This window comes from Protopterus annectens, chromosome 11.part0 (genome assembly GCF_019279795.1).
Source record: "Protopterus annectens isolate FY-2018-M chromosome 11.part0, PAN1.0, whole genome shotgun sequence".
Classification (NCBI taxonomy): domain Eukaryota; kingdom Metazoa; phylum Chordata; order Ceratodontiformes; family Protopteridae; genus Protopterus; species Protopterus annectens.
Window position 1 is genome coordinate 794475860 of NC_056745.1, and position 23752 is coordinate 794499611.

General features: G+C 38.3%; 1 protein-coding gene across 2 annotated transcripts in view; it reads right to left on the reverse strand.

The window, feature by feature from the left end:
• Positions 1 to 23752, reverse strand: part of PTN (pleiotrophin) — a 1697813-nt gene that overhangs the window by 290169 nt on the left and 1383892 nt on the right. The gene's annotated exons all lie outside the window — the stretch shown is intronic.

The window sequence follows — 23752 nt, forward strand, 5'->3', positions numbered from 1 at the left end:
ACATATCTGGCAGCTGCAGATGTTAGTACAGACACTCCTCAGTATGCACCACACATGCTTTGTGCACACAGTGGATAGGAATACAGGCATATATGTAAGGACAACACACTATACTAAGCCAAAGGTAGACATACATAGATGTGTGGAAGAGGTTGACTGTGACAAGGAGCCATCCAGGGCTCTTCCACCCAGCACACAGCCAAAGGGCAACAACTAAACGAGGATCTGATGTCACACACTGCAGATACTAGCCACCGGTATCTGTCACCATTACAGAGTATGTGGTGCACGTGCCAGCTGTGCAACATGACTGTTCAAGGAAGTCGTCATCTAGCAGCTGTATACACATACCTATGGAATATGACCCAGGTTGTGCCCGCATGAGGCGTGTAACCCCTAGATGAATGGGTTATGGCCCATGCACACACAATTCCCTCCCCATAGCCCCAGTATGACAAGCCTGCTGATGTCATCTACTGTGAAATACACTTTTGGGAGAGTTGTATCCCAGTAATCTCCATTGCACATCCCATAATTATGTACTACTGTAATGTGATAAACTAATTAGGTAGGAATTCTAACCCTAGGCTTGACAACTGCGTGTATGCGTGTGTGTCTGTCTGATTCTGTCTCTGTAGAGAGCAATGCTTTTTAGGGCAGTCACACTCCCTACAGTTGAAATGCTCTACTTTGGTAAGGCTGCTGATGTCATCCACCTAGAAATACACCTCTGGGTAGCTGTAGCCTAGTAATTTCTGCAGTGTGTCCTGTAACTGTGACCTGCTGTAGTGTGATTAGTTATGTAGCTGTTCTAATCCCAAACATGGCAGGCTTGTGTGTGGGTGTCTGTCTATGTAAAGAGCAATGCTTTTTAGGGTAGTCACACTCCCTACAATTCAAATGCTCATCTGTGGCAAGGTTGCTGATGTCATCCACCTAGAAATACACCTCTGGGAAGTTGTAGCCCAGTAATCTCCGTAGTGTGTCCTGTAACTGTGTACTGCTGTAGTGTGAAAAGTTAGGTACGTAGCTGTTCTACTCCCAGACATAGTAAGTGTGTGTCTGTGCCTGTCTGTGTAAAGAACAATGCTTTTTAGGGTAGTCACATTCCATACAATTTGTATGTTCTACTTTGGCAAGGCTGCTGATGTCATCCACCTAGAAATACACCTCTGGGAAGGATGTAGCCCAGTAATCTCTGTAGTGTGTGTCATCACTGCGTACTGCTGTAGTGTGATATAGACCTCTGTTAGAGGTGCTATACCCACACATGTTGCTTGTAGATGTTTTGTGTATGTTTCAATGTCTGTGTAGGGTGCAATGCATTTTAGGCTAGTCACACTCAGTACATTTCCAATGGCCTACTTTGGCAGTCCTGCTGATGTCATCCAATGTGAAATACACATTTGGGGAAGGAGCTTTCCAGTAATCCCTGTGGTGCATCCTATAAAAGCTCCATGCTGTAGTATGATGTAGACCTCTGCTAGGGGCTCTATACCCACACATGTCACTTGTGGATGTTTTGTGTGTGTTTGAATGTCTGTGTGGGGAGCAATGCATTTTAGGCTAGTCACACTCAGTACATTTCCAATGGCTTACTTTGGCAGTCCTGCTGATGTCATCTAATGTGAAATACACCTTTGGGGAAGGTGGTCTCCAGTAATCCCTGTGGTGCATCCTATAACAGCTCCATGCTGTAGTGTGATATAGATCCCTGTTAGGGGCTCTATATCCACACATGTTAGCTGTGGATGTTTTGTGTGTGTTTCAATGTCTGTGTGGGGTGCAATGCATTTTAGGCTAGTCACACTCAGTACATGTCCAATGGCCTACTTTGGAAGTTCTGCTGATGTCATCCGATGTGAAATATACCTTTGGGGAAGGAGTACTCCAGTAATCTCCATGGAGCATACTATAACTGCATAGTGCTGTAGTGTAATACAATAGTTAGGTAGGGGTTCAACTCCCAGATATGATAGGAGGGTGTGAGTTTGTAACATGCATCCTGTGTGGAGGTGTGTGAGACACCTGGGCCCAATGTGGGGTGGGTTTTGCAAATGTCTTCTATGATGGCCCTATATCACAATGTCCACTGCACAGGTATAACAGATGTGAAATAGCTGAGAGGCTGGGGTGCAAATCCATACCCATACATGTGAAATCATGGCCAGGCAATCACAGTTAGCAACCCCAGTATTACCCAGAGCACACTTTCAACCCATGTCACATAGACATGCACACATGCCAAGGCAACAGCCAATATGTGTGTAGTACACTGCATATAGGTGACTGATAGTAACTATGGGGTAATTGCAGTGGCCTACAGAGGGCATGGCACCCTGTCCATCTGTCCAAAAGGCACATACATGCAGACAGTGCAAATTCCCCATGTTCCCCACTGGACACCTGCAATACCTGTGGTGCCATCACATGTGACTCAGAAAGGACATACCATGCCAGAACACATGCCCTGTATGGACAGATGCCATTGACACCAGGAATGGCATTAGCATGCTATCAATGTAGGTGCAGGGTTAACCTGCTGTCCATTACCAGTTCCTGCCACAGGTGGTCAAGACTGGCACATCAGATGATAATTTGTGTACACAACATGGACCCGACACCTCAGGTACAGTTCCACATGTCACTGTACATGCATGTGGGAGGTGTGCACATCCCAGACACCATCCATGTCATGGACTGGGGAACACATACAAAGCAAACGATGCACAGGATTGGCCGCATGCAATAGCCACCCAGGTGACTGAATGGTGGATACAATACCCACCTGTGTGGGAAAATGCAGAAACACACAGGCCTGAGTCACAATGCAGACCATTGTCAGGTGGCCTGATGCCAAGGTATACACATCACCTAGCCTTGTATAGCCATCTGGCACAGTTGTCCACCACATACCCATGCAGAAATGCACCCATGCATGTCAGTACTGGCACACTGTGTGTTCGTGTGTGTGTTGTATGATGCGTATGATCACATCCACACTCACTACAACCCCCAGTGGCCTATTGAAGCATACTGTCTGTTGTCAGATACCTCCCCCTACCCTTTGCCCATATAACCTCCATATGACCCATGTGGTGCATGTGATACCTGCACAGTAATGTGTTGTGGCAATCTCACTAATAATGAGCTGTATTCCTGGCCCTGCCAAGTGTGTCAATGTGTGTGCATCCCTGTGAGAGTGTGGCTGTGTTGACACTGGCATCTGTTCATGCAGACAGGCACATGTACATCACTGACTGTATAGCTACCATATCCCTGTTGCAGATGTCACTCACCATCACATATATGTTCTGTGGACTTCACAACAGGTAACCTATGTGGCGCATCCAACAACTGCATAGGACTGTGATAGCACTACATAGTCATCAGGGGTTTGATACCCTGTGCTATTAGATGTGTGACACAAACATGCTTAGGTTTTACTCACCCACCCCTCCCTGACTTGTTGATGCCTCTGTCTGCCTCTCTCACTCCCTCACTGGTGGATGTGGAGACCTATACCTGCTTTTCCTAGGCAGCAGCATGTGTATTTTAGGTAATGCTCATGATCAGCTGATGGCCTCTGCACAAATTGCAGCCCTCCCCTTGCTGATTGCATGTGGAACAGCTGTGGTAACATTCCCATAGCCAATTGCATGGAAACACACTCCAATATCTAGGAACATCATGTTTGTGTTGGTCCGTTTCATTCACTGTGAGCAGGAACTCATTCTGTTGTTTTGCAAACAGCATCTCAGATGGAGTGGGGATTTACCTCTGACAACATACACTGTCGAAACAGGCCAACACACAGGAGGAGGATGTGCCTGACCTGACTACAGACTGTAAGTGCTGCTATACTGCATTCGGAGTAATGTTGGTTTAACAGGATGTGTACAGATAAGGCTGTCCTACATGTATTAATACCTGCCATGTCAGTTGTATGTTTATGAGGACTCCCCATCTGTAGGGTTATCTGCAGACTGGCCAGTGTGTGGTGCCTTTGGTGCCATGTGTTACCCACAGAACATGTATCTGTGAACTGCAGAAGGTAGTGTAAGGATTGCAGTCTGTAGATGGTGAAAGCCATGACAGTTACTGACTTCATATCCCTCATAGGACATATGTTGCAACAAACCCTGTTACAACTGTAAAGGTATGATGTTATCACAGCAACATGTCAATATTGGCCCTGTGTATGTGCTTCAGCCACACCTCAGTCAACCTTTGTACATCTATCATGCATTAAAAGGTGCATATGTGCTGTACACCATAATTAGTGTCATCATATCTGATAACAAGCCTGTGAGATATCAGACTGCTACACATGTTATGTACAGTAGGGGTTATATTTGATGACATAACCTTGACATACTGTGGTTGTTTGTACAGTACTGAGGTCTGTGTACTTATGATGAATGTCGACAGTGTGTGTATTGTTAATATGTACGTTAGCCTGAGTACAGACTGTGGTAGCTGTCATAGTCCTAGGTCCCATCCTTTCTGAAGTTACATGCTGCTCCACTGTATGTTACTGTATTGGCTTACATGTTTGTAGGGCCGTACGCACACATGTCCCATACCACAGTCAGCCATCAGACCAAACTGTGTAGTGGCCCAGTAAATGTAGGATTAGTGTGTGAGTGGCACATATGAAGATGGTGTCGAACAGATAGTCCATATACTATAATATTATGCTAGCTTGCCATATGTGGCTGTGGCTGTGTTCTCATTGGTTGTGGTTATACACTTTCACACAGGTTTGTCTTACCCTGTGCTGTGACATTCCTGTACAGCCTGCTATATATGCAGGTACATGTGCATTCCCCCACAGGAGATGTAGGCCAGTATTGAGCCAGTCTGCCTGTAGCCTGCACAGTGCATTGTTACATGCCTAGCAGCTTAGTATACTTACCCAGTGAGATGTCATGTTCAGATACTTGCCAGATGTACTGCTGCCGGGCCTTCCTTAACAGTCATGTATGGCAGACAGAGCAGTGAGATGCTGTACAGATGTAAGTCAATATCTAGTGGATAGTTTGTAGCCATGGCACCCCTGTACCAGTGGTTATTACGTGTCAGGCCAGACAGCGGTGTGTGAATGTGCTGCTGCATTTGGATATATCCTCCTTCTTATCCTCTTCAGCCTTTTAAGCTGTTTTAACTGTAGCTAAGAGATGGGAATACCTACACACCTACGGTTAGCTGTACTTGGATTTAAAAAAAAAATAAAGAGGTTTCTTCATTTGATTTTTATGTAGTGTTGCTGTTGTACACATGGGGGACTGTTGATGGGGATATGCAGACACCTATGAGTGATCTTGCTCATTCCTTACCACTTTCTGCTGTTCTACATAGCAGGGGCATGTTTATTCTGAGAGCTCTGCTCTGAGACACCCCACTGCACTCGTACACACTCTGTGTAAGCCTAGGAGCTTGGGCAGCGCACCTTCATTAATATGCATGGCGTGCTGCTGCCCTGCTCCTAGACGGGTGCTTCTGTGCAGGACTAAGCTAGTCCTGCATGGAAGATTAGTGAATCTGGGGGTTACTTTCCCATCGCCTGTCTTACTCCTTCATCAAGGTTCACTTCTTTGCCATTTCACCATGTCTGCCCATGGATCCCCCATCTTTCAAGACATTCCAATGTCAAAATGTTATTGTCAGGGGTTTTGTATAAGAGATCTCCAAGAAAGCCAGTTGCTATTCCTTGGTACCTTAATTTTATGTCAGAAAAGCTAACACTTGAGCCATTTGAGCCAGTTTATCTAGTGCACTTGAGGTTCTTAACATGGAAAACAGTTTTACTTCTTGCTGTGACTTCTGCAAGAAGACCATCTGAGTTGTAAGCTCTTATGGTGGGTCAACCTTGTTATATTTTCCACTAAACAGGGTTTCCTTGAGAACTAAGCCTTCTTTTATGCTTAAAGATGTATCCAAATTCACTTAAAGACAAACTATCGATCTCTCTGTGTTCTTCCCTGAATCCCAAAATCAGGGAGAAAGGATACTTCACACATTGGATGTCCACAGACATTTCAGGTACTATCTTAGCATTAAAAAATCTTTCAGACCTTTCGTTCAGTTTATTTCTTGTTAAGGTAAGGAGAAGGGACAACCTGTGTCCAAGCATATTTATTTCAAATTGTTATCTCCAGCTATTACCTTTTGTTATTCCCATTGCAACAAAACTATTCCAGGCAAGGTCAAGCCATATTTTACACAGTCTTGACTTTATTTATGATTCATGGCTTTTTGGAAAGAGTTGAATTCTAGCAGTATTCTAGAAGCAGCATCTTGGTCCTCTGTATATACTTTTACAAAGCACTACAAGCCAGATTCTTTCTCCAGGTCTAGGTCAAGTTTTGCTAGGTCCATTCTCCAGATGCTGCATTCTGTGTGTCAGTCAGGGATGAAATGGTGGATAAGACTTTCTATTTTGCCAAGGAAAAATTAACACCTCTCCTACCAGGAATTTCACTTCCTGGCTAAAGTCTTTGTTGTCCAAATGGTACTTTTTTAAGTAGAACCCCCACACACACACACACACACACACACACACACATGCATGCAGACTGGACATTCCTATATTCCCTTATAACAAACTACTGGACCCTTCTTCTTTCACCTCCGAGTTTTTCTAAGCTATGGTAATCTACCCATACAGCTCAGGCTACTGAAGCAATGATCAATATGAATAACATAGTACAGTTGTGTAAATATATTTACCATAGCAGAAGACAGAAGATGTTAGAGCTATGACTGCTGCAGTAGGCATTCTCTCCTTCCACCTCCTTGTTTTTTGGTGTAGTTTTTATGTCAGTGTGTAGGCATTTTTTTTTTATTCCTAGCAATGTCTTCTCAGGGCTCAGCCTCTGTCTCTCAGTTTGCATGGAAGCTCTGAAGGTCTCTGCTCTCAAACCTGTATTTTTATCAAGTTCATTTCAAGCTGGTTTGGGTGTGTGGAAGATGCACTGAAGCTTTGCATAATGTATAACTCAGGCTACTGCATCAGGGATCATTTGAACATCTACTGTTATAGCAAGTTTACCTACACAACTGTACTTTTCTACAACCCAAAATGTTTACATACAAATTTGTATTTTATTTCATTATTATGAAGGGTGATTTGCATATATTCCATGAGGCCTCTGATGCAAGAGGTTTAAGGTATCACACAGTTAGAAGTTTAGCTTTGCTAGATTTTTCTTTTTTAACCAGTTGGTTATCTGTTTGATCTTTTTACACTTTGTTTTAGTTTGTTAGTTGGGATATTTTGTAGACACCCTAATGTTTATGGATATCAGCTGGGTATGACAGCCCTGTTTTTCTGATAGATGCTGTACTGATGATACTATAAGAAGGTCAAAACATGCATGTTAACATCTAGAGGTGTTTGGCTTTAATTGCCTGAAGTTGTCCATGACTAGACTTAAAAAATGAAAGTAAAAAAAAGTCATGGATGTTCATAATTGTTATTTAGCTAACACACCTGTTATTCTTAAAGGGTGATTTGCATATATCCCATGAGGCCTATGATGAAAGAAGTTGTATCACACAGTTAGAAGTCTAACTTTGCTAGATTTTATTTGTGTTTTTTAACCTGTCGGTTATCTGTGTGACCTTTTTACTCTTTGTGGTACTTTTCCATTAAACCCTACCACTTCACGCTGCTGTGTTGTGACAGTATTTCATCTGCAGTTTGGAACTCCTGTTTCTGTTTAGCCAAGCAGACAGTGTATGGCATTCACACAGTGCAGAAGACACACGACACGACAGAAGTGTAATCTTCAGTCTAGTACAATGCATGTACTTACCAGTAGAGGAAATGGTGGAGGCAGACACTTTCTTTCTTTCTATGGCTGCCTGCTGGGTGTAGTGAAGGAATTGACTTGTAGGTTTTAGTATTGTGGCAGCTGTTAGCTGATGCAGAAACACTCATCTCTGGAGAGGAAGGAAGACAGAGAGCTGTAATTCATTTGAAATAACCCTCTAAACATTTACGTGAAGCGATAAGCTTCAGTGCTCCCAGATGATACCCTCCCTCCAATACTACAAAGGAAGGAAGACAGCTGTTTGGCAGCGGTCATTTGTAATGTTCATACCTGACAACCTGCTAGTGACCACTGGGTCCTTCCCAATGAGAAGTACGTCATGTCAAACATACTTTCTGTATGCAAGGATACAACTCAGACAGCTCACCCTACTTCATACCACCACAACACAGCAGCGTAAAGTGTCGGCAGTGGTCATCTGTAATGTTCATACCTGACAACCTGCTACTGATCACTGGGTCCTTCTCAGTGAGAAGTACTTCATGTCAAACAAAATTTCTGTACACAAGAGCACAAACTCAGACAGCTCCTCCCTACTTCATACTGCCACAACACAGCAGCTCAAAGTGGTAGGGGTTTAACGGAAAAGTTCCCTCTTTGTTTTAGTTCATCTATTGCCTTGTATACCTTCTTATAAAAGTCCACCATTTTGAATAGGCATGTCCTTCCAATGACAAAACCAAACTGTGATGGTTCCATGTCTGTAGGTTGCAAATGTCATTGTTGATCATTTCCATTATAATTTGTTCCATGGCTTTGCATATTATATTAGTTAGACTAATACAGGTTACTTTGTAAAGGAGCATAACTGTTGCTATCTTCCATTGTCTTGGTACGTAGCCTGTTTAGAGGCTGCCACTGAAACAATGACTCAAATGGTCTTGACAGGTCATATTCCTGGTTATTTAGGAGACATCCCAAAATGTTGTTGGATCCCACTGAAGCCTTGTTTTTGGCCTTAGCAACCACCATGATAACTTGCTCCCTGCTAATAGGTGGGAGTGTTATGCACATGAGGATGCAGTGGGGATGTGGGTGGTGAAGACTGAGCTGAACTTGCCAGACAAAAGCTTTGCTATGTCACTCTGCTCAATGAATGTGGCACCATTTACTACTAGTTCAGCACACTGCTACACATTATCTTTGAGGTTTTGAACATAGCTGTATATGGTCTTGAGATTGCCTTTAGCCAGAGAGGCTATCTTGAACTTGTAATTGGCCTTTCAGATTTAATTACTCTTCTTAGTTATCTATTTAGCTTAATTAGAGAGGTCCTCTCATTTTGAGAGATGCTCTTTCTGATTTGGCCATGACTTTTTTCCTTTTGTTATATACCCTATTAAGATTAGGAGTCATCAATATAGTTTGATTTCTGAATTTGTTTTGGGTTTACTTCTGGTAGGTACAGCATTCTCTTCGGAGCCATTTACATGTTTGCAAAGTGTTTCTGTGAACAATTCTGCATGCTGTTGTGAACTCAAGGTTAGGCGGGGCATTGAATTTTGACAAACTGTCACTTATTAGGATGTAGTTTGCTTTAGAATAGTTCCTAACCTTAACAGGTTTTGCTGAGTTTTCCAAATTAATTTTGATTTTGATGGAGACAGCTTTGTAATCTGCAGATGTGACACAAGGGGTGAAGCATTCTTCCATATTGCCAAGGACTAGGTCCGGTACATTCGAACCTCTGGTTGGAGTGCTCACTTATTGATGAAGGGTATTTGTGTTAATAAAGTTCAGGAAACTGTGCCTGCAAGCTCGAAGCAGTGTATGTTTCCCAGTCTGTAGAAGGATACTTACAGTCTCCAATGAACAGAGTGTTTGGTTGGATGAAGAGTGCCTCCACTAGATCTAGGTAAGACTTGTGTGATACTTGTGACAACAATGGTGACTTACAGCTTGACCTATAGCTCGCTAAGATATTGTAAGGGTCTCTATCTCAAGTGATTTCCACATGGATGAACTCTAGGGTATTATCCTGTTTAACTGAAACAACCCAATTCACCTTTTCTGAAGCCAAAGACAATGCTAGGAGAGTTTCAACAAGGTATCCTGCATGTTTCTGTCTTACATTCATCTAGAAACAAAACCTCCATTTTAATTTGCAGGCCTGGAGGTCCGTTTATCATTTAGGCACTCCATTACCCATAATCCTTTAAAAAAACAGGAAGTTTCTTGATCCTTTCACCTTTCAACTCTATGATGTCATCACTGACTTGTTTCCTGCCCCAATGCAACTCTGGGAATGGCTTATTTGCTAAAGACGGGTCGGGAAAGCTGGAAAAAATTTTTTAACTATTTTCTAATACAGCATTCCTTTTCTCATCAAAGGAACCTCATATCGATTATTACAAGCCACTACACTGCTCTAAATGCCAAGAAGAAAGTTTTAGAAGAAGTTACCTATTGTCTACAGAATCCAAGAAAATAAAATGCTGTAACTGGCTTTAGTAACTCTGCCTTCCTTCCTGCACTATTGCAAGACCTTCTACTACACAGGATAACTAAAGGTACTGGTTGTTAGCAACGGCTTACACTTATGAATGTTGAAAAGCTCCCCTTTTCTGGGTGCATGCTTAAATGGCTCAAAGGTGCCTTCCTTTATGTCACTGCAGCTGTGAAGAAATAAGGAGTTTAATGGCATCTGGAACAAAGGGTTTCTAATTTCCTGTCATCTCTTAAACACTTCTCAGTGATTATAATTGTGGTTTCCTGTATTATTTCAGCTATACATGCAAAATGTTCTACCTTAACCTAGGGGAGGGGGTAGGGGGAAAAAACTATAGAAGCATATATTTCTGTACTGAATAATGTTTTAAAATAGGGTCATGTAATTCTGGTTGAGGGATTTGCATACAACAGCCTAATTAATATGTTATTTAGAGATTAATAAGTTCATATATTTTACTTAACAGTGTTCCAATATCATGCTGACTAGTTTGCACTTGGTAGTGCCTATGACTTAAAGAGCACACAATATCAGCTATACTACTGTTCTGGATGTTTCTCAATCACCAATGATTGCAATAACACACTCCAAACACACAAAGTGGCTAATAGATAGATTAGCCAATAATATGGAACAGCATGATTAACACTGGAAATATTGAAATTTATCTCACTTGTTTTGCATATCTCTCTTCTCTCCAGGGGGGGAAAATATATATATATATATATATATATATATATATATATATATATAAATTTTTTAATTAAATATGTTGAGACATAAAGACTATTATTTGGTAAGTCTTTATACTAGAGATACGATTAATAGTGAATTACAATAGAACCTTCTCTTTCAAGCATATTTGAGAGGATGACACGGGTTAGTAGAAAAACAATTGAGTGGACCTGGATGTGAACTCTCTCTCTCTCAACGTTTGACTACTGTTGTGTTTTATGATAACAAAGGACAGATGATGTGGTATGTATATTACCAGCATAGTTATAAATGTGAAAATATGCAGTAGCCTTAATGATTACAATAAGTATTTTACAATGATAATATATAGATTGTTTGGAACTTCAAAGTTCGCTTCTCCCAAAGTGCATTTCTTAGACTTTCACTATACAAAACGTTGTTTTGATAAATTTATAATATATTTAGCAATGTTAAGAAATATAACATATAAGTGCCTGCTGATATCAACTTTTTCCAAGCATTTACTCTCTCTTAGCCTATACATACCAAGTAATTAAACAACTAACATATTAACATAGGAGGTCAGATAGTAAATATGCTGCAAATAACAATAACAAAATGGGCAGACTTTGCACAATTTGTAGCTCATGATTGTTCACATTTGGAACATTCTGCGTACTTTTGGCATCCCTCTTCTCAATTTATATATCACTTTAGCTCACATTATAGCTATCTTTTGCTTCCCAATATATACATATTCATTAAAACAGAGGGATGGATGATCAGGCACCTACATAGGGTATAGGAGTTTAGAAGTCACTTCATCTATGTTAAAGCTTAACACAAAAAGACAAGCTATATTACTACCTTTTCACTTATCAATCAATAAAGAACCTTATAAGCAAAATACAAAATTATATCAATAGATCCATGGAATGTTAAGGGGATATTGGATAAAAAAAAGAAGTTTAATCATGCATCTCACATATCAAAGTAAGTCCAAAGTAACCTTCCTGCAAGAAGCTCACTTGGATAGTCAACTCTGGGATAAGGAAAGGAAAAGGAAATGGGTTAAGCAAATAATTGCTGCAGATCCTAACTCTTCCTCTAGGGGGAGTAGCCATTATAATAAATCAGTCTTTCCAAGGAGAGATCACTTCTATTAGAACTGACCCTAATGGAAGATGGGCTTTATTTACAAGTGAATATCATACCCTAAATAAACCTCTACTCTTTCTCAATATATACAGCCCCTGCTCAAATCAACATCTCTTCACTTATGAAATCTTTAATATATTAGCTAACCATCAAAATAATCTGTACATCATAGGTGGGGACTGGAACGCTCCATTAAACCCAGACAAAGATAGGTCACATAACAAAAACAGGCAGTCTCAATGTACTACTATAGCACTTGAAGAACTACAAAATACCTTTGAGCTAACTGACCCCTATATTAATTTTCAGTATGATAAAACAATATCAAGATTCACTTTTTTCTCAGCCACTCATAAAACTTGGTCCAGGATAGAAGCTTTTCTAATCTCACAAACCTTGCTTTCTCATAGACTAAAATAGGGTCTATATCAGAACATCAGAGTATTACTACATTGAATGTTCTAATATCGAACCATTTCACTCAAAACACCATAACATTGAACACTCAGAACAGCAAATTTTTTCCCTGGGAAAAAATTTGCTGTTCCAACAAACATACACACAACACAAACACACCAAAATACATAATCCACACACATACACTTCACAAAACCCTACACAAAACCATACATACACTACTAGCTATCCACTTACCTTAACCAAACCCTAACCCTAAGGCCTGTAACTACCACAGACTCACCTTAACCTCTCCCTAACCCTAAAGTCCCTATTGCACACTCACCTTACCCGCTCCCTAACACTAAAGTCCCTATCACACACTCACCTTTCCAGCTCCCTAACACTAAAGTCCCTATCACACACTCACCTTTCCAGCTCCCTAACCCTAAGGTCCCTGTCGCACACTCACCTTCGTTCGCACACTTACCTTAACCTGGTCCATAACATTCACTCCACAGTCGAGGAAATAGTGAAGCTGCAGAAATGGCCCACCAAATACTTTCCTAGGGGAAATATTCGGTGGGCCATTTCTGCAGCTTCACTATTTTCAGATTTTGATGCAAAGGGTTCGATATTAGAACATTCAAAGTAGTAATACTTCGATGTTCTAATATAGATCCCTAAAATATACTGTATCACCCAGATCTATATCGGATCATTCAAAAATCAGTCTCTCCCTAAACTTTCAAACCTATAAACAAAATGTCCCCTATTTCAATAACTGGACATTAAATCCTAAAATCATTCAAAACCAAGAAGTAGCGCAGGAAATCAGTAGTATTATAGCCCAACTTGAAAAGACTTAATATCCACTCAAATTCCTTATGACATACAATGGGCAGCTGCCAAAGCAGTCATTAGAGGTATCATTATCCAAAAATCTGCATGGCTCAAGAAAAAAATGCAATAACCTCAAAAATAAATTGGAGACCCAAATCAAGACTATTGAATTAGAACTTCAAAATAAATACTCAAAAGACCTGGAGGATAAAATAACTGACTGGAAAAATCAATTACAGAAGCATTATCTAGAAAATATTTCTCTGTTAGAATTAAGATCAATATATCAGTATTCAGAATGGGCACAAACACCTTCAAGAATCCTAGCTAGATAAATAAACATTAAAAATGGTCCACTGAGGATTAAAGAAATACAGTATGAAGGACTCTTGAATCACAAGGACCAAGACACTGCAGACACATTTGAAGGCATTTACAATAAACTATATATCTTACCCCTCCCTCCCTGCTCAGACAAATTTTGTGATTTTTATACATAATATAAAATTTCCACAAATTTCAGACGATCAGGAAAAACTTCTAAAAATACCCTTGTAACTAAAAGAGATAAAAGCTGTGATAAACAAACTCAAACTGGGTAAATCTCCTGGGCCCGACGGCTACACCTCTGAATTTTATAAACAATTCATGGAACCTATTTCCAAAATCTTATTAAAAGTTTTCAATTATATAATACAATACAGTATAACAGATAATTATCTTAAAAAACTCCCAAACTGTGTTAATTCCCACGCCAAACTCTGACCCAACGGATCAGCCAACTATAGACCAATTGCCCTGATAAGTACTGACCTTAAGATCCTAGCTCATGTTATAGCAAATAGACTTAACAATATATTCCCCTTCATCATCTTCCAAGAACAAATGGACTTTATGGCAAAGAGGCAAACAAGCAACAACACCCTTCTCTTGGATACCACTATCAGACTTCTTAACAGTGATAAAAGCCCCAGATATGTTCTCACTGCTGACGCAAGCAAGGCTTTTGATAGAGTTAACCTACATTTCCTATTTAATATATTGCCTTTATTTGGATTTCCTCCAGAATTTATAAGGATAATTAATGTTCTATATCAGAAAGTTTCTACCACTATTCAGATAAATAAGTTCAAAACTAACCCTATACCTGTATCCGATGTCACAAGGCAAGGCTGTCCTCTTTCCCCATACCTCTTTAATCTCTACCTAGAACCCCTGCTCCTGTTTATTTCACAAAAAAAACATTCCATCACATACCTAGAATCTTTAATATAAACCTTACGTACTCTGCCTTTGCTGACGACTTAAATATATATTTTCAACTTCCCACCACTGATCTCCCAAAAATACTTAAAGCGATAGTTGAGTTCTCAGACATCTCTAACTATAAATTAAATTCAAATAAATCCCATCTATTTCCCTTGACTCTTATAGGCCATAAGGAAAATTACTTTCCTGAGAGTGAGATCAAGATTAACTACCAGATAAAATACCTAGGAATACTATTTACCCCCGAATTTAAGGAAATCATAAAGAATAACCTACTATGCACATGGACTAACATTGAAAGTGATATTAATAGATGGAAAAATATCAATATGTCTCTACTTTCAAAAGCTAGTGTCGTCAAGACGAATCTATTACCAAGAATACTCTTTCAATTAAATGCCACATTCTCAAATATTCCCCAGAAATTCTTTCTAGATATAGAAAAAGCTATATCAAGATTCTTATGGTATCACAAATCTACTAGAATTAAATATGATAAGCTTGTACTTACCAAGGATAAGGGCGGATTGGGTTTGCTGGACTTCAAACTTTATTATAGTATAATTACTGCTTAAAGACTAATACAGATAATAAACCATGACCCATACATTAATAACTGGACACCTCAGTGGACCAAAATCTGGTTTGAACAACTTAAATCCTTTGGCTATAATACCAAATTTCTTCCCTTTTTAAACCTAAATCAAAAAGCTTTATTCACAAAGAACTTACACCCACTATGATCCTAACTTCTCAAAATTATTCAAATCAGTACAACTATTCAATGCTCTTGCCTTTATACAACCACTCCAACTAAATCTTAACCTACTAATAAATAATAAACCCCTAAATCTAACAAATTACCCCCTGATAAAAGATCTTACGATATGGGAAATTTACACATAGAAAGAAACCAATATATTACAACTAAGATTGAATCTCAACTTTCCTAAGAAATATACTATCATTCTTAGCCAAATCCATTATCTTATAAATGCTAAATTTTCACAAACTAATGTCGACCTGCACGACCTGCAGGACATTAACTTAGTAAAACTAATACTAAAAAATCTTGCGACTAAAGGGAAAACAATCTCTAGGACATATAAACTTGTAACAATCATAAAATACCAGAATTCTCTATTATTCTCAACTTATTGGCAAGAGAAAAAACAATTACTTACTGAAGAAAGCAAAAGACTGGCCATTGAAAATACAGTCAACTTTATTCCCTTTAAGAGGCTGCTATACACACAAATTATGATAAATAACAATGTATATTATACCCCATCAAAGCTAAATAAGTTCAATCCCAAATTTTCGCCCATATGCCCACACTGCCCAAACCAAACAGCTGATATTCCCCATCTTATGTGGAACTGTAGCAAGGTACACAACCTATGGTGCACTGGATTAGAGAAGATGGGATATGAAAAAACAACCTTGTCATGGTAGATGGTTATATTGCATGTCAGCACAAATGAACTTCCAAAAATGTTAAAACATATCCTTATCACAATGTGTGCCCTTATTAAATTTTACATCACAACAAATTGGACTGTCACATCTCCAGTCACATGGGAAGACTTTAGCAAACTAGCTATTAAATATATCTCATCTCACAAACTAGTTTATACAACAAAACAAAAACGTTACTATCAGAAATATTGAGGTTATCTACTAGATGTAATTCTCAAGAATTAAAGATAGACCTTACACTGACCTGTTAAGACAAACTCATATTAAGCAAAGCTTGCATTATAAGCAGCTTATCTCCTTTCCTGTCTATACACCTAAGTACTTTCCCTAGTATACCTATCTGTAACAAGTGATTGAATTTCTACCTCTATCTCTTTATAAACTATGCCCCTTATACTATCTCTCATCTTTCAAATGATGTTAAGAAGTATTCATCTCCTTTGTTTGCTGATATAGTGACTTCTAGTGCACATAGTGTATGTATTTAGTATTTAGCTTTTATGGTTATTTTTTATGTGTATTGTTGACTTATGTTTTTGATATGTTGTATTACTATCATTACTGAAAAACTGAATAAAGAGTTTTTTGGAAAAAAAAAGAAATAAACTTCAAAGAACAGCTGAAAGGATGAAAAAAAATCTTGTTTAACCAACCTTAAGGTATATTTGTTGCTAATAATCAAGACACCTCCACCTTTAGTCTCAGTCTGTGTGGGTAATGCTGTAAATGTGTGGAAGACATTATAGCCTTGAACTGCTGGAATACTTTCTATGGCTTTAAGCCATGTCTTGGTAATGGCACAGACATCTATATTTTCCAAACTGAGGAGAGCTTGTAGGGTGTGGAGTTTCTTGTTAAGGCTCCTAGCATCCAGCAGTAACACCTTTGGGTTCTTTTGGGTTTTATTTGGTATGTGTAGGTTTGTCAGTTTGGCTTTGCCTGAAAAGGGCACTAAAGGGGTTGATAACAGTTTAGCTAAGAACTTTGGCAAAGCAATATGGTTTGTTGACCATATCCTCCTGGGTGGCAGATACTGAATCATACTGTGGCATCATCATTGGTGAAGGTAGAATGCTGCTAAATGCAAGGCACATACATTTTTCAGACACATATTCAGAGAGCTCCTTAATATCTGTCTTCATGTAGTCTACAGAGTTACATCACAAGTCATTTACACTCACATGGACTATGAATTATACTGGTACCTCTAGAGCAAAGACTTGAGTACGTCTGTAACTTTGTGGATCCTGGATCCAGATAAGTAACTGACCATAATCTTTTCCTTGTCTGGTCTGGTGAGTGGGACATATGTGTGTCATACAATGGAGTCCCTATGTCAAGAGTCCTGTGTAAATTGTTTGCTTACCTTATGGGCATCTTTGTTTTCAGGGGTCCACTGGATACAGCCTTATGTGTGGTGTTTGGTGCTGTTTGACATGTGCTTTACACATTGCTGAAGATAGACATTACCATGTGCAGGCTTAGGATGTCTTTGAGGTTTAGGGAGATTGCTTTTTAGCACCTCAGCATAGGATGGTCTATGTGTGTGGTGAACACTATGTGTTGGACATAGTCTGTGTGTTCTTCTTGGCAACCCTGTTTGCAAGTGAGATTTTTACCTCTAAGGTAGCTGTGCATGTACATCTTTCACATACTGTATTGGTTTATTTAAGGACTAAAAGTTTGTCTATGAATATGAGACAGTTGCTACATTATCTCAGGATGCTATATCCGGCAAGCTGGCTACAGAGACATTTGGAAATTCCATATACATATTGTCCAGACCTTTATTAGGGTGGGCTATTAGTGACTGAGTAATAGCTTTTACAGAGGTCTCCTAGGGTGGTCTCCTGAGTTAGGGAATAGATTTGAGTAGTGCTAAGATATTGTATTAGATAGTGCTATAGTGCTATGATATGGTATCTGATGCCCAAGCTAACTGCTCTGAGCTTAACTCCATGCGATGCTTTCACTAAATTACAGGTTGCAGTCCTAGTACTAGTTTTATAGTTATACATAACTGTCCAGATGCTTGGATCTATACAGGGTACTGCCAACCATGGCCCCATACAAATGTGTCTAATTTACAGAATCAGAAATGAAAGTGAAATCTAATTCCTGACCCTATAATCAACAAAAGAACTACACTAGGAGCTCATCTGGCATGCTTCTCAACTCAGCTAGACCAGGCAAACACCTTCAGCGACAACATGGATGACCTTAATCTTTTTAATGTGAAAGTGCAGCAAAAAAAAGAATGTCAAGTGCAATCCAACAATAAACAACTTATTCCCTAGTTATGCTACCTCTCTACAAGGCCAATAAAATTATTTTGCTAATATTCAGTCCTCATTAGATCCAACACAGAATGCAATACAACCATTTGTATGTATAAATGCAAGCATATTGCTCAAGTGGAACGGTCCCAAAGATTTACCAATAAAATGAATGGTCTGCAATCCTTCAACTATCCCAAAAATTTAGCATGACTTTCTCTATACTCATTAACCTACCAGCTTTTCAAAAATGAGCTGTGTTTAACATTTTTAGCCATGAAAGACACAATCCTATTTGACCTCCTGTTTTTTGCAAAACCAGCGTATCACAAACTCTCACACTAGAGATGTAAATCTATCCCCCAAACATTAACAAGACTCAATGGAGGGACAGGCTCCTAACACAGCATATCCCTAGGCTATGGAAAAAGTTTGCCACTGCAGATCAGACAAAGCTCTACTTTGGCTGCTTGTAAGACTAGTTCTGATGACTGTATGGGTAAACAGAAATTTACACGAGGCTTATTGTGTAAGCTCCTGCTTAATTTGGGACATAAGCAGTGTTAAGTAATTGACAAGGGTGGCAAGAATGTTTAAGTATGTCTAATTAAAGCTGTATATGGCATCTTATGGTCCCTGTGGTCACTAGCTGATTATTATCCCTATGCTTTTATGTTCCTGTTTTCCTTTGACTGCCATGGTCTTCTACTGTGGATCCTTAAGGGTCATATCTGTTCTATTCAAGCAGTCTATGCGTATGTGTGTGTTTGTGTTTGTAGGTTTCTGTGGGGATGAGGGAGTAATATGCATTATTTACCTATAACCAAACTGAGTTTGTCTACGTTTCAGGGCTATATTAATTTATGTCCAAACTAAGCACACAAATACCTCAGAATGACCATTGCAACCAGCTTAATAAATATCAAATAAATGTTAATTGCTTAATGTTTATTGATTATGTATTAATAAAAGTGGTTGCTGCAGTCACACTAAGGCATTTGCGTGCTGATTTTGGTTACAGCTGATGCATCTTATTGTCTTTTGTTCCTATACTAGTTCATGTGGTAAAGCTTCTGTTGCTAGTTCATGTGGTAATGCTTCTGTTGTATTGTGCTTGTTCACATTTTTCTCTGTCTATCACCGTAAACACTGCTTGTCAAAGACAGTCTGGGGGTGTTGACATTTTGCCTGCCTGTTCCCCGTATATGTTAGAAAATGTAATTCTTACCTTCAGATCTTTGCTGCTACTAAAGTTATCACTCTTTAATGGATGATATACCTGTAGACTGCATTCTACCACAGTTATTTTTTTTGTATGGGGGATTGCTGCACTTTACTTAAGCAACACATCCTGTACATATTCCCTGCACAGCAGATGTGTCAGCACATGCCCATCAGAACATGATGTGATAGAATGTGTTGGAGCTCTTTGATTACTGGACCCAGTTATGGAGGAATTGTTTGGGTAATTTTGGCATAATAAGGCCAGTTCTTATCCCATTCACTGAGTATTCCGAAGGCACTGATACACTTGTATGTCCATTTTACCATAAATTTCCTATGAACACTTCCATCCTCCTTGTACTGATAGGAGGGTTGTTAGGCTGTTTTTGTTTTTTGCCTTCCATTTGTGTCTGTGAGTACAAGCAATTCTGTGAGATGGCACTTTCATTCAGTCAGAGTAGGTAGGTTGAGGTGAAAAGCAGCTGCCCTAGGTACAACATTTTGAGGGGTACAGTTGCCAGCTGCTTATGCTGTGGGAGTGCAGTACTGGTATGCCAAAATTAGTGTTGATACTGTGTATGTTGTCATGGCAAAAGTTCTGAAGTGCTTTATTTATGGTACATTAACTTTATCAAGCAACTTGTTACTTTTGTAACAAGTGGTTTGTAAAAGGTTGCTGCTTCTTTTTCTTGGTTTTCAACTTAGAGAGGACATGATAGTTGGATACTTCATCTGAGCATAAAATCTCCTATCCAATTGGACTAGACAGCTATACCTGTGAGGAGTTTGATAATGGTGACAACACTGGATTAAAGATATTCATACTAAGTTTGAAACTGGAGTTTTTTATTTTCTGATGAATATTTCCCATACCACTGTGTATTAGTGAGTAGCAAAATTTGTTTCATGATAATAGCTATTTTTTCTACAGTCAACATCCATGATATCTATTAAATGTAGGAATTAAACCATATAAAAGAAACCAAACGATGGGGCAATGCATACTCCTTGGCTTCCATTAGTCAATTAAAGACATCTCCCCCATGACCCATCTGTAGCACTCATAGGTAAATGCTGAATAACACATAACCCCAGCAATGATCTTTACTTAAATATATGGTAGTGTAAAATGATATTTCCCAATATTTTACAAACTTCCTTCAATATTTTGATGAGTAACAAAACATCTATGTAATAATACTGAATGTATATTTGAAATGTTTTTCACATTTACCCTGAAACATAACAACAAATAAAGCACAAAAACACAGGAAACAAATATGTTAACATTGGCAACTTGATCATAATGTGTGAACATTAAATAAACATATTTAATAGTGCATTATTAGGAAATAAACATGATGAGTTTTCAAGCTCGAATTCAAATAAGAATTTTTATTTTTTTTTCTTCATGGGAAAATCATGGTCATTTTAGCTCAACACATTTTATTTTCATTTCAGTGAAGAATGAAGGGTGGCCTAAGAGAAAATAAGATCTCCACAGGAGTCTCATATTACAGCAAATTCCTGTCAGTAGTCACATCACACTGGAGACATTTCATTTTATTATTCTGAAACAGAAACCATTAGAAGAATGCATATTTTTATTATTCTCCAGGTACTTAGATATTAAGCTTTCCTGCTAAGTTCAGAAGCTGGCAGTGCATTTTATCTTTGCCTTCACTCAAGCACCTGTCTGGAATATTTATATGTGAGGATTAAATGTTAGGCCTCCGTGCTCTGTAATATGAGGGACAGATAAGTATTTAGCTTAGTTCAAATAGTGTCTAAATCTTCAAAAGCAGTGAATATACTTTCTCATATATTCTTCCCTTATGTCTGAAGTAAGGAGAAAGTGCTTCAGGGCGACTCATTAATACTCACAGCATAGTGAAGAAGAGTCGCATATGAAACAATAGGTCCATGACAACCTTAACAATGGTGGCTAGAAGAATATTAATTAGATTTCTGTTCTGTTATCCCTTTATATTGAAATATGGGGATTTGTGTTTGCTTTCCAAATAATCTCAGCTGTTTATTTAAAATGGTGAACAGTATTACCCTTTTAAAAGTCATGATCAAACAAAAGATTTTACACATATTGACAAAGGAACAGATCACAGTACAAAAAATATGTATTCTAGCAGTTTTAAGCGAATATGGCAATAATGTGAGAGATAACAGTGTCCATAAAATAAGTGCTGCATGTTTAAAGAGATGCTTTGTTTACTTATTCATTCATCCATTCAAAAGAAGGCTGGTAACCTATATATAATTCTTATAGCCATTTTTCTTAAAGCACCCAGACAAATTATAATGGTTTCCTAGTGAATTGTAGGCACTCAAAATGCCAGGTGCAGACAAACTGAAAAAAAGTCTGAAAACCCAGGAAAAGAGTGAATATTGAAGATCGTTCGGCCTTCTCCTTTAATCATCTTTTTTGCAGGGGGCTAGCACCCCTTCACTTCAAGCTTATACATACATATATCTGTATGTATATATATATATATATATATATATATATATATATATATATATATATATATATATATATATATATATATTTATGTATAATAGATCAAATAATAGTCACGAGGATGCTCTCTTCTTCAAATAAATACCTACAATCTAGAACTCTATTCCCCAGCATTTAGTTTTCGTAACCAACTCTTCCAGTTTCAAAAATCTTCTCAAGGAACATACAAATAACTGGCTATGTTCCTGCTTTTCCCTAGGCTGACCAGACTTCACTCTATGCCTTCATTCTTCGCTTGCTACTTCTAATCCTCTGCAACTCTTCTTTCATGCCCCCACTGCTTTCTCGTCATTTTACAACTGCCATTACTAATCACAATACTTTTCATAATCTCGCACTACTAATCGCAGTACTATTCAGTTTCTGCCTTCATCTCAATAAGTGACTTCTTATTACCCTAACATCGAATACTGGACCACTCTCAATACTTACAAACAGCTCATACCTAACTTCCAATATGGTACATAAATCCACTATGATACCTAAAGAACCTTCTCTCTTCATTTGACCCTGTCAAAATCTATTTTTACTTTTTTTCTCTGATGTTGTCCTATAGCACATAAATAATCAGAATTTGTGTATACTGTATACTACCTAATGTATAATACCTGCACTATAAATACATATTAACCTTATGTGTTCTAATGTATATCATATTATAATATTATATCTTTGAGCTTTTCTCCCCAGTCCTCCTCTGAAAATGGGCTACTAACCCAGCTGAACACTCCCGGTAAACAAATGTAATATAAAATAAAATAATATATGATTGCAAAAAATGAAATGAAATGATCTAAACAGCATAAAATTGCCAGGAAAAATAACAACAGAAAAATATCTAAACTTGAAAACATCTAAGTACACAATGTTGACAATATCAAAGATATACAAGGTGAGGGTTTATGCCCTTTCCTCACTGTTGTGTGACCTTGAGTTGATACATACATATATATATATATATATATATATATATATATATATATATATATATATATATATATATATATAAATAGCAGAGAGTATGGGGGGGTGCAGGTGGGTTTGCCCCCTCCATAAAAATCGGTTATAGATGTAGTTAGATTTTGTCAACATTTTGTGTTTATATGTTTTTAAGTTTAAATATTTTTGCATTTAGATATCTTTTTGTTGATATATTTCCTGTTGATCTTATACTGTTTAGATGATTTTAAATAACTCCATGCATATCTGTCTGATGGCTATAAAATGGAATAAAGAGACTGTATTTTCTCATATTGTTTTTTTCTGGAAAGGTATTTTTACCACACCTATTGCCGAGACAAATATACCTTTGAAACTGGATTGCACTTCCATTCACAGTATAGTAAGATGCAATAATAAGCAAGGCTCTCTATTTGGATGTCACATGCACAATATCCCTCTGTCTCAGTTTATGAGATATATTCTCTTTGCTAAGCTCCTCCATAAAGCACATTGATTGTGTTTTATGTATGAATCAAAGCTTTGTATTCCCCAGTTACTGGTAGTAATTGTGGATATGTAAATCCTGTTTCTTATTTGCAATTCCCAGTACTCAGATAAAAAGAGCAAATTTTCAAACTCAAAACAG